Below are 12,410 nucleotides of genomic sequence, written 5' to 3'. Positions count from 1 at the left end.
TCCAGGGGTAGGTTGATCCCGAATTTCCTGAGAAACCGCCACACTGATTTCCAGAGTGGTTGCACAAGTTTGCATTCCCACCAGAAATGGATGAGTGTACCCCTTTCTCCACAACCTCTCCAGCAAAGGCTATCATTGGTGTTTTTGATTTTAGCCATTCTGACAGGTGTAAGATGGTATCTTAAAGTTGTCTTGATTTGCATTTCCCTGATCGCTAAGGAAGTTGAGCATGACCTTAAGTGTCTTTTGGCCATTTGAACTTCTTCTGTTGAGGATTCTCTGTTCAGCTCAGTGCCCCATTTTATAATTGGGTTGATTAGCCCTTTACGGTCTAATTTCTTGAGTTCTTTATATATTTTGGAGATCAGACCTTTGTCAGTTGCAGGGTTGGTGATGATCTTCTCCCAGTAAGTGGGTTGCCTTTTTGTCTTAGTGACAGTGTCCTTTGCTTTACAGAAGCTTCTCAGTCTCAGGAGGTCCCATTTATTCAATGAGGCCCTTAATGTCTGTGCGGCTGGGGTTATACCTAGGAAGTGGTCTCCTGTGCCGAAGTGTTGTAGTGTACTTCCCACTTTCTCTTCTATCAGGTTCAGTGTGTTCGGACTGATATTGAGGTCTTTAATCCATTTGGACTTGAGATTTGTGCATGGTGATAGATATGGATCTATTTTCATTCTTCTACAGATTGACATCCAGTTTTGCCAGCAAAATTTGTTGAAGATGCTCTCTTTTTTCCATTGTATACTTTTAGCTCCTTTATCGAAAATCAGGCGTTCATAGGTTTGTGTGTTAAAGTCAGGGTCTTCTATTCGATTCCATTGATCAACTTCTCTGTTTTTATGCCAATACCAAGCTGTTTTCAATACTGTAGCTCTGTAATAGAGTTTGAAGTCAGGGATGGTAATGCCTCCAGACAATCCTTTATTGTATAAGATTGTTTTGGCTATCCTGGGTTTTTTGTTTTTCCATATAAAGTTGATTATTGTCTTCTCCAGATCTGTGAAGAATTTTGATGGGATTTTGATGGGGATTGCATTGAATCTATAGATTGTTTTTGGTAGAATTGCCATTTTTACTATGTTGATCCTCCCAATCCAAGAGCAAGGGAGGTCCTCCCATTTTCTGGTGTCCTCTTCAATTTCTTTCTACAAAGACTTAAAGTTCTTGTCAAATAGATCTTTCACCTCCTTGGTCAAAGTTACCCCAATATATTTTATGCTATTTGTGCCTATTGTGAAAGGTGATGCTTCTCTGATTTCCCTCTCTGCTTCCTTATCCTTAGTGTATAGGAGGGCAACTGATTTTTTGGAGTTGATCTTGTATCCTGCCACATTACTAAAGGTGTTTATCAGCTGTAGGAGTTCATTGGTAGAGTTTTTGAGTTCGCTTATGTATACTATCATATCATCTGCAAATAATGAAAGCTTAACTTCTTCCTTTCCAATACGAATCCCCTTGATGCCCTTATGCTGTCTTATTGCTATTGCTAGAACTTCAAGCACTATATTGAAGAGGTATGGAGAGAGTGGACATCCTTGTTGTGTTCCTGATTTTAGTGGGATGGCTTTGAGTTTTTCTCCGTTTAATTTAATGTTAGCTGTCGGCTTGCTGTAAATAGCTTTTATTACATTTAGGTATGACCCTTGTATCCCTAATCTCTCCAAGTCCTTTATCATAAAGGGGTGTTGAATTTTGTCAAATGCTTTTTCAGCATCTAATGAAATGATCATATTTTTTTTCTTTCAGTTTATTTATATGGTGGATTACATTGATAGATTTGCGTATGTTGAACCAGCCCTGCATCTCTGGGATGAAGCCTACTTGATCATAATGGATAATTTTTCTAATGTGTTCTTGGATTCGGTTTGCCAGTATTTTATTGAGAATTTTTTGGTCGATATTCATGAGTGAGATAGGCCTGTAATTCTCTTTCTTGGTTGGGTCTTTGTGTGGTTTTGGTATCAGGGTAACTGTAGCTTCATAAAAGGAATTTGGCAATGACTCTTCTGTTTCTATATTGTGAAATACATTAAGGAGTATAGGTATTAGCTCTTCTTGGAAGTTCTGGTAAAATTCTGCATTGAAATCATCTGGTCCTGGGCTTTTTTTGGAAGGGAGATTTTTGATAACAGTTTCTAGTTCTTCACGACTAACAGGTCTATTTAGATCGTTCACCTGGTCTTGGTTTAGCTTTGGTATATGGTACTTATCTAAAAAAATGTCCATTTCTTTTGCATTTTCCAATTTTGTGGCATACAGGCTTTTGTAGTAAGATCTAATGATTCTCTGAATTTCCTCTGGTCTGTGGTTATGTCTCCCTTTTCATTTCTGATCTTATTTATTTGCGTGTTCTCTCTCTGTCGTTTAATTAGTTTGGGTAGGGGTTTGTCGATCTTGTTGATTTTCTCCAAGAACCAACTTTTTGTTTCATTGATTCTTTGAACTGTTTTCTGTGTTTCTATTTTGTTGATTTCTGCCCTCAGTTTGATTATTTCCAGTCTTCTACTCCTCCTGGGCGCATCTGCTTCTTTTTTTTCTAGAGCTTTCAGGTGTGTTGTTAAGTCCCCAATGTATGATTTCTCCGTTTTCTGTAAGTGGGCACTTAGTGCTGTGAACTTTCCTCTTAGCACTGCTTTCATTGTTTCCCATGGGTTTGAGTATGTTGTCTATTTATTTTCATTAAATTCAAGGAAGACTTTAATTTCTTTCTTAATTTCTTCCTTGACCCTGGTGTGGTTCAGTAGTTGACTGTTCAGTTTCCATGAGTTTGTTGGCTTTCTGGGGGTAGCATTGTTGTTGCCTTCTAACTTTAGTCCGTGGTGATCTGATAAGACACAGGTGGACACTGATATTTTTTTGTATCTGTGGAGGTTTCCTTTGTTACCGAGTATGTGGTCAATTTTCGAGAAGGTTCCATGAGGTGCAGAGAAGAAGGTATATTCTTTCCTATTTGGGTGGAGTGTTCTATAGATGTCTGTTACGTCCATTTGCTTCATTACCTCCAACGATTCTCTTAATTCTCTATTAGGTTTCTGTCTGATTGACCTGTCCATTGGTGAGAGAGGTGTGTTGAAGTCTCCTACTACTAGTGTGTGGTTGTATGTCTGCCTTGAGTTTTAGTAATATTTCTTTTACATAAGTGGGTGCTTTTATATTAGGGGCATAGATATTCAGGATTGAGACTTCATCCTGCTGAAATGTTCATGTCATGAGTATAAAGTGTCCCTCTCCATCTCTTCTGATTGATTTAGTTTGAAATCAGTTTTGTTAGAAATTAGTATGGCCACACCTGCTTTTTTCTTTGGACCATTTGCTTGAAACACCTTTTCCCAACCCTTTACTCTGAGTAGATGCCTGTCTTTGTGGTTGAGATGTGTTTCTTGCAAACAGCAGAATGTTGGATCCTGTTTTCGTATCCAATCTCTTAGCCTGTGCCTTTTTATAGGTGAATTGAGCCCATTAATATTAAGTGATATTAATGACCAGTGCTTGTTTACTCCGATTAGAATCAATATTTTCTACATTGAAAAAGGAGTGTGTACAACTTGTACATGCTTATTAATTACAGAATATTCCCTCAACCTTGCTTATTATCTTCACACCCGAATATATTTCATATTATACTTCAGTGAAGTATTTACTAATTTAATGGTTTTCTCAATACTCTCAGCTTTAAAAATGAACCACAGTTGATTAATTAATTTAATTGTACTGGGATCTGGAATGAGGGCTTTCTGCATTCAAAAGAGGGGCTCCTCTGCCTCCCTTTTTACTATTAATTTTGAGACAGCCTCACTAAGTTACATAAATTCTTCTTGAGTTTGCGTTCCTCCTGCCTTAGCTTCCTGAGCAGCTGAGTTCCCTCATATGCCTGTATAAGTAGCATGTTCCTCAATGCTTGGATTCAGGGGGCTTTTAAAGATGTTTGTTATTCTTTCCGATGTAATCAGTTCAGCTTTCCAATGACAAAGATAGTCATTGATTTCTTTTGGTTTGCCCTAAATACAACCCACACACATATTTTTAAAAGATGCCTGTTTCAAAGGTTAGTTAATAGAATTCCTTGCACCACACTATGAAAACATAGTTGGAGAGGCATCTTTAGAGCTTCAAAGGCAAAGACATATTTGAGTCTGTCATTTTCTGGTATATAATATGTTTAGCGATATTTATGGCAATTGCAAATCTTTTGTTTCTAAAATGACAACTTCAATCTTTGTAGAGATATTGATGAGTCTCAAGTTTAAACTTAGTAATGCAAACAGATAAACATGGGTAAAAAGTGGTGTACACTTGTAGAGAAGGTGGGGCTAAAATCTGAAAGTATGTTAGTAAGAGATTACTTTTAGTACTATGTGGATGAATGGAGGCTTGGAATAGAGAGTTTAAAGGCTGGCCAGCCATGGTGCTACATACCTTTAATCCCAGCACTTGGGAGGAAGAAGTACGTAGATCTCTATGAACCTGGTCCACAAAGTGAGTTCCAGGACAGCCAGAGTTATGTTGAGATCCTATTTCAGAAAGAGGTGGGAAAAGTTGAGGGAAGGGAGGGTTAGTGGGAGTAGGGGCAGGGAGAGAAGAAAAAACATCGAGAATTGTGTGATAGTCTTTTTCTATGTAATGTTAAAAATTTAAATATTGTGTTTGTTTTTAGGTCTGCTCATATGCACTACCTGCTTGCCTTCCTTCTCTTAGTATTTTTAATTCTTATGATTTGCTGTTCAGAAGTTACAGTTCTGCTATGCTATTTTCGACTGTGTGCTGAGGTAAAGACACAGATATTAATGTTACTTAAGTATTCTAAAATTGCATTATTGGAATTAGAGTGTTTTCTCAGAAGGGTATTGAAATAAATACTAACTTCATGATTTTTATTACTTGGGATAAGTTCTGTGTTATACTTTCCTAATGATATATTTCGACTTTGATGTAGCTACTGAGTGCTACTTTAGATGCAAGATTTAAAAAGAAAGCAATTTCTCTCTGGGTGGTTACTGTAATTTCTGCTTGTTATTCAGTTAACACTGAAAAAATATGGCAGTGGGGGGCTGGTTTGAGTTTAAAAATATGGGGGTAAGTGACTAATTTTCATTTAGACATGTAAAAAACTTAGTACATTGATTTTGAAAAACAATTAAAGGTTTCTTTGTAGTGCCGGGAAGGATTATATTTTGTGGAATTGAGGTCTCCGCTGCAGGTCCTTTTCCCTTCTTCTAATATATTCCTCTTCTTCTATATATGTCCTGGAATTCGCTCTGTAGACCAGGCTGGCCTTGAACTCACAGAGACCCACCTGCCTCTGCCTCCAGAGTGCTGGGATTAAAGGCCTTTGCCACCACCATGGTTACATCTCTCTCTTAAAATTTATCTATTTATCTATGTATCTATCTATGTATCAACGTATCTATCTATCTATCTATCTATCTATCTATCTATCTATCTATCTATCTATCTATCTATGTGTGTGCCCTTTTAATTGCTAAGCCATCTCTCTAGCCTCACCTTGTTTCAGGGTTAGCACTAGGGTTAGGTTAAATCTCATAAATCATCATTTTATTATTGTTAAATGTCATTGTCTAAAGGTAACAATAAAGAATTATGAGAATGATTATAGTACTTGTTGCTTTGCAGCATTTTGTTCTTTAGATGTAGGTATGAAATATATAATTAAATATGTATTATATTTAGCTACTGATAAATTTTCTGGTGCATTTTTATCATAAATAGAAGATGTAACAATTGTTAATGAGCCTTAAGAAGCAAGCATATCGTGGGTATATTTTATTTCTTAGACGGAAGAATGGATGAAGAAAGTATGGAATATATACATATTAGAGTATTACTCAGCAGTAAAAAACAAGGACTTCTTGAATTTTGCATACAAATGGATGGAAATAGAAAACACTATCCTGAGTGAGGTAAGCCAGACCCAAAAAGAAGAACATGGGATGTACTCACTCATATTTGGTTTCTAGCCATAAATAACGGACATTGAGCCTATAATTCGCGATCCTAGAGAAGCTAAATAAGGTGAATCCAAAGACAAACATATACCCATCCTCCTGAATATTTACCTTCATCAGGCGATGAAAGGAGACAGAGACAGAGACCCACATTGGAGCACCGGACAGAAATTTCAAGGTCCAAATCAGGAGCAGAAGGAGAGGGAGCACGAACAAGGAACTCAGGACCGCGAGGGGTGCACCCACACACTGAGACAATGGGGATGTTCTATCGGGAACTCACCAAGGCCAGCTGGCCTGGGTCTGAAAAAGCATGGGACAAATCCGGACTTGCTGAACATAGCGGACAATGAGGACTACTGAGAACTCAAGAACAATGGCAATGGGTTTTTGATCCTACTGCACGTACTGGCTTTGTGGGAACCTAGGCAGTTTGGATGCTCACCTTACTAGACCTGGATAGAGGTGGGCAGTCCTTGGACTTCCCACAGGGCAGAGAACCCTGATTGCTCTTAGAGCGGATGAGGGAGGGGGACTTGATCGGGGGAGGGGGAGGGAAATGGGAGGCCGTGGCGGGGAGGAGGCAGAAATCCTTAATAAATAAATAAATTAAAAAAAAAGAAAATATTTGGGACATCTTGAACATCAATAATTAACCAGAAGAGCTCATGGTACCAAACATCAGTATACATGGGGCTAGAGTTTATTACAGAAGAAGACACATCATAATGAACAAGGGAAAAAGACACAGTTCATGAGTCTTGGCAAGATCAGGCTTCATATTGACCTCAGTCATGTCTCCCATAGATCCTGAATTTAGCTAGAAAATCCCATTAACTACAAGGTCTATCTTAAATTTCTATAATACTTTTTCTTGTGTCTGACCTAAGTCATCACTAGACATAGTATTGCATTTTTTAAAATAATGGGTTTCATTATGAACTTTTCTTCTATTTTTTTAAATTATAATTACATTTTTTCATTTCCTGAATATCCTCCCTAAATACCCTCCCATATATCCTTCCTTGTTTTCTTTCAAGTTTGTACCCTCTTTTAAAAATTGATTTGCATAATACATGAATAAATATATGTACATATAAATCCTTAAATACAATCTGCTCAGTCTGTATAATGTTACTTGTATGTATGTTTTCAGAGATAACCATTTGGTATAAAATAAGCAATTGGTGTACTCTTCCTGGCGAAGACTGTTTCCCCCATTCTTAGTGTCCCTTAGTTGTTTTTGTGTAGAATTGAGGCCTCATGGGTTTCCCTACCCCATCCACTTTGATATGTCTGTGAAACTTCTCTTCACAACAGATGAAGAACACTACAGCAAATCACATCAATCAAAACACAGAGTTTTGGAGCTCAGTTCTAACAGATACATCTGCAAAACACTTTTGTACCTAAGTCTCAGTGAATACTAGAGAAGAAGGGGACAGAAATATTTTTAAAAGTCACAGGGAGCTTGCTGTGAGATTGTGTCTCCTAGTAATGCCAAAAGCTGCACCCATGAAGCCTCACCAACATAGCTGCCCTATCATGAGCTTTTCCTCTATCTATGTAATGTATTTGGTCATATGCCATAACTTTTTCTTTTGTGACCCCCCACTCCGTTTGATACCATTCTTTCCAACTAGTTCCCCTTTCGCTGTCATATCTTTTCCTTTTGGTAACCCCTAGAGTTTAGTTATGATTTCTTACAGGAGCATGCGGGAGGGGTTATGCATAGGACATGTGTGACTTACAAGTGGCTATACCACTGAAGAAAATACCTCTCCCTTTTCTAGCAGTCATTAACTTCGTTTACATACTCGGTGAGGGCGGGGTCTTGTGATCTATTCTCTTCTGTGATAGAATGTTAACAGTCTCGATTTTGTACATGCCTGGTGCTGAGAATCACAGTTTCTGAATGTTTGAGAGTGCAGTGACCATGCCAAGCACAATAGAAAGCATCCTATAATACTCTGCAACATTCCTCTGACTTTTTTTCTGCTCCTTATTCCCATGTCTCATGAGACTCAGCGGTGGTTATATAGGTGTCACATTAGGGCTAAACAGTAGATTCTTGCCACTACTATTGGTTACCCACTCGTATTAGATAGTCATTTGGTCAGAAGACATGGATGAATCAAGCTGAAACTGACCAGGAACCTCCCTCCATGTTGTTTGGTTCTTATAGTAGTAAAGAGAATAGAGATTGCCATAGGAGAATTGTCATATTAGCAGTCCTACTTAGCTACGGACCCTTCATGTTATATTATCAAATAGCCAGGCAATGCATTTGGCATTGGTGCAATAGTGGCAAGTCTGTTACTGGGGAAGTCAATTGATTTTCATTGGATTTGAGATATTGTGGGCAGGCGGAAATTCATGCCTGTCATAGTAAGCTTAGTCAACATCCTATTTGGTCAGATTATTAGCCCTAGTAGTGAACGATTGCTATTGTTTTCCTTAGTGGACAAGATGTGCCTGCCATATTTCTGCCTGAATATTTTTTATTACCATTGAGCAGTGCTACTGTCAGCTTTTGCCAGAGAGACTTAGTTTTTGCAGTAGATGATAGTTACTACAGAGACTCCAAACTGGGCACAGCAGAATTCATGGCAGTAAAGGAAGATGAGCTGAATGCCTTCCAAGGCTGAGGCAGTCTTAAAATTGCATTCCCCATGAATTATAACTCCATGCTTCAGAAGGCACATGTGATATCCCTGGAAATAGAGTTTACAGTAGCTAGAGCATCTCAAACATGACATAATTACATGTTTTATTAAATTGCTTATGGAAAATCAAATTTTATTTATATTTTTAGGAATTTGTATGAGTGTTTTGCCTGCATGTATACCTGTGCACCATGTGTGTGCCATGTCTGCAGAGGTGAGAAGAAGACATGAAATTCACTGGAACTGGCGTTAGAGAGAACTGTGACCACCATGTAAGTGCTGGGAATCAAACCTGGGTCCTCTGGAAGTGCAACAGTGATCCTCACCACTGAACTATCTTTCCAGTCACTACATTTTCTACTTTTAATTAGTAATGTTATAGAGTTCATCTTGTGTTATAAATATAACTGCTAGTCCATTTATACTTATTATTTCACCTAAGCAGCATTTATTTCTGTTTTTACAGGATTGTGGTTGGTGGTGGAGAGCCTTTTGGACCGGCAGTTTTACATCCATTTATGTTTTTCTATATGCAATTCATTACTTCTTTACCAAACTTCAGGTCACTGGCATCAGAAGCACCTTTATGTACTTTGGGTACACATTGATTCCGTGCTAGCTTTCTTCCTTTTCAGAGGTACGTGACAACAGAATTGTGCAGTATATTTTAGATTCTCTAAAGAGTCAGACATTTGTAATTTACTAAGCGTCAATAACTATTAGAGGAAAGTACAGGGAACAAAGTCGCCATGTCCATTCATATGTTTTTGGTATCGAATATCACGAAGCCTGGGGAACTAAATGTACCTTCCATACTTCCTTGTAAGATTTCTTTTCCTTGTGGATATTTTTAATCATTGGGGATATTTTCCAAACCACAGAATTGGTTAAATGTAATAAACTTTGAATAGGCTCCAAGTACAAAAATTAACAGATTTAAATACCTTTTGAATTATTAAAATTAGATTATTTGGCCACATAAGCAATTACATGTCAAGGACAAGATGTATATACTTGTAAGGATTAGTGGGTTGCTGGCTATTATTTGTCTCAAATGTGGTGGAAACATTTTTCATACTTAATGAGTGCTTAAATTAGGTGAAAAAAATGAAATGTTTTATAAAATGGCCTAGTTGAAAATATAATAAAATTTCAGAGGCATTAGACCTTCCGAACACAAAAGAATGTTTTAGCTTGCCTCGCTAAGTTTGAGTTTTAGTAGCTTAGATCACATCATTTTTATAAGACAGAGTAGAAAACTTAAGTATTTTGTCAGAGTTAACATTCAGGTTCAGCAAATACATAAAATGAAAACTGGGAGCTGGGGAAGTGGGTCCGTGTCTAAAGTATTTACTATACAAACTTAAGGACCTTACTACAGATGTTTGTCCGTTATCATCATGGCAGGGAGCGTGGTGGCATGTATGGTGTAGGAGAAGTAGCTGAGACTTTTACATTCTGATACAAGGCAACAAACAGGCAGAGAGAGAGAGAGAGAGAGAGAGAGAGAGAGAGAGAGAGACCAAAGACAGAGACAGAGAGAGACAGACACTGGACCTGGCATGGATTTTTGAAATCTCAAAGTCCATTCCTGGTGACATACTCCTACAAGGCCATACTTCCTCCAGGAGGACACACCTAATCCTACTTCTTTCAAAGCTCTCTACTTCCTGCTGACTAAGCACTCAAATATATGAGCCTATGGGAGCATTCTTATTCACCCCATCACTACATATGTAGCATTGCTTAGCTACCAGCAGTTCTATTTCCAATAGCAGACAAGAGCACTTTTATCATTGTATTCTAACTCAATTCTGCATGTTATTTTATTTTAGCTTTCCCCCTGAAGTATGCAAATAGGGCCAAGGAAAGTAGTTCAGTGGCAGAACACTTGAGTAGCATGTTCAGTTCCCAGCAGTACAAGAAAAAACATTATGCATATGAATCATAAGCATACACCTTGATGTGCTATCATAAAGTGAAACACCATTATTATTAGCACTCACATAGATCAACAGCACCTGATTACCAGCCCCAGAACTGCAGTGGGGCCTTTCTACTCACTTTCTACAAGTGTAGCTACTGCCTTGACTTTCAGTAGCAGAGATCAATTTGTCCTAACTTTGAATATAGAAGTATGTACATGTATACAGAATAAAATCTTTTATGTCTGGTTTCTTTTGCTGCTGCTTTCTTTCTCTCAGTATTGCTTGTGAGACTGATCATTACCAATGTCTGTAGATGGAGTCCCTCATTTATTTTGTTTTGAATTACTCCATCCGTCCTCATAAGTTACTGGTTATATATTTATGTAGTGTACAGTTAGATACATAGTAATTTCCTCATATTCAGGTGATACCAGTCTATGACCCCAAGTGATTACCTGAAATCATATATAATCCTGGATCATATATACATACACCCACATAGTGTTTTCTTATACCTACAACTCTACAATAATTTTACAAATTTGGCACAGTAAAGATTAACAGTGCTTGTTAATGAAGTGTAAAAAAATAAAGCATTTATAGGAATAAGTTATGTGACTATGATGTCTCACTTATTTCCTAAATATCTTTTGTACCATATTCTTTCTTTTTGTGCTGATGTTAGATGATACAATGTCAACCTGATGAAGTGAAGTAAATTATGTAGATATTTTGATATGGCCTTATATGCAAGGGTTACACGAATGTGTTTTGATAGTTGTCCTGAAAGCTGAGACACTAAGTGAAAAATGAGGTAGTTAGTATACACACCACAGTGAACAAAGGGATAGATTAGCTTAGATAGAATTGAGGAAAGTTGTAAATTTTCATCATGTTATTCAGAATGGCACATAATTTCTGATTTATGAATTATTTATTTTTGAAATTTTCTACTCAATATTTTTGGATCATCGTTGATTCATGCCTGTTTTTATTTGCTTCTTTTTCTTTTCTTTTTTTGGGACAGCGTTTCTCTGTGTAATAGTTCTGGCTGTCCTGGAGCTCACTCTGTAGATCAGGCCTGCCTCTGCCACCAAAGTATTGGGATTAAAGGCATGTGTCTCCACAGCCTGGCCAAGCCTGGCTTTCTATGTGGATGCTGGGATCAAACTCAGATCTTCATGTAACTAAAAGCAAAACAAAGCAAGCAAACAAACAAACAAAAAGCCTAGCAAGACCACATATAAGAGGCATTTACCAGACAAAACATAATCACTTCTGGCTTATTTTCTTTCATCAACAAGTATTTTAACTCACATTGTTTTTTCCTGAAAACCATATTGCAAGAGCTGTTTTATTTTCTTCCAAAATAGAGGTAGTCCTGAATAATCATGTTTTCTAATAACTCACCCTCCCCATTGGTCTCTCCACCAGCTGCATATTTGGCTCTCTGTTAATCATAGTATGCTGAATAGTGACTCTCAATGATAAATAGCAGTCTCTCTCTCTTTTTAAAGATTTATTTTATGTGTGGGGGTGTTTTGCCTACCCATATGTTTTCGTACCACATGTGTGCAGTTCCCATGGAGGCCAGAGATGTCAGATCCTCTAGGACTGGAGTTACAGATACATTGTTAGCAGCTTTGTGGCTGCTGAGAATTAAACCTGGGTTCTCCGAAAGAGCAACCAGTGTTCTTACCGCTAAGCCATCTCTCCAGCTCCTGAATATGATCTCTTGACAAAACAAATAGACCTTCTCCGGTACATTCCTTGACTCCACTATCATTACTCAGACCTATTCTGTGAAATTCAACTTTTGCATTATTCCCTGGTTCCCACTCTATGCTTTCTGC

General features: G+C 37.7%; 1 pseudogene; it reads left to right on the top strand.

Moving 5' to 3' along the window:
- LOC121437372 overlaps positions 1-10,580 on the top strand; it is a 75,342-nt pseudogene extending 64,762 nt beyond the window's left edge.
- Positions 10,581-12,410: the final 1,830 nt, after the last annotated feature.

The sequence above is a fragment of the Microtus oregoni genome, unplaced genomic scaffold (genome assembly GCF_018167655.1).
Source record: "Microtus oregoni isolate MIOR12 unplaced genomic scaffold, Mior012 000052F_002, whole genome shotgun sequence".
In the NCBI taxonomy this organism is placed as follows: domain Eukaryota; kingdom Metazoa; phylum Chordata; class Mammalia; order Rodentia; family Cricetidae; genus Microtus; species Microtus oregoni.
The sequence above is the reverse complement of the archived record's forward strand: the minus strand, read 5'-3'. Positions and strand labels throughout refer to the sequence as shown.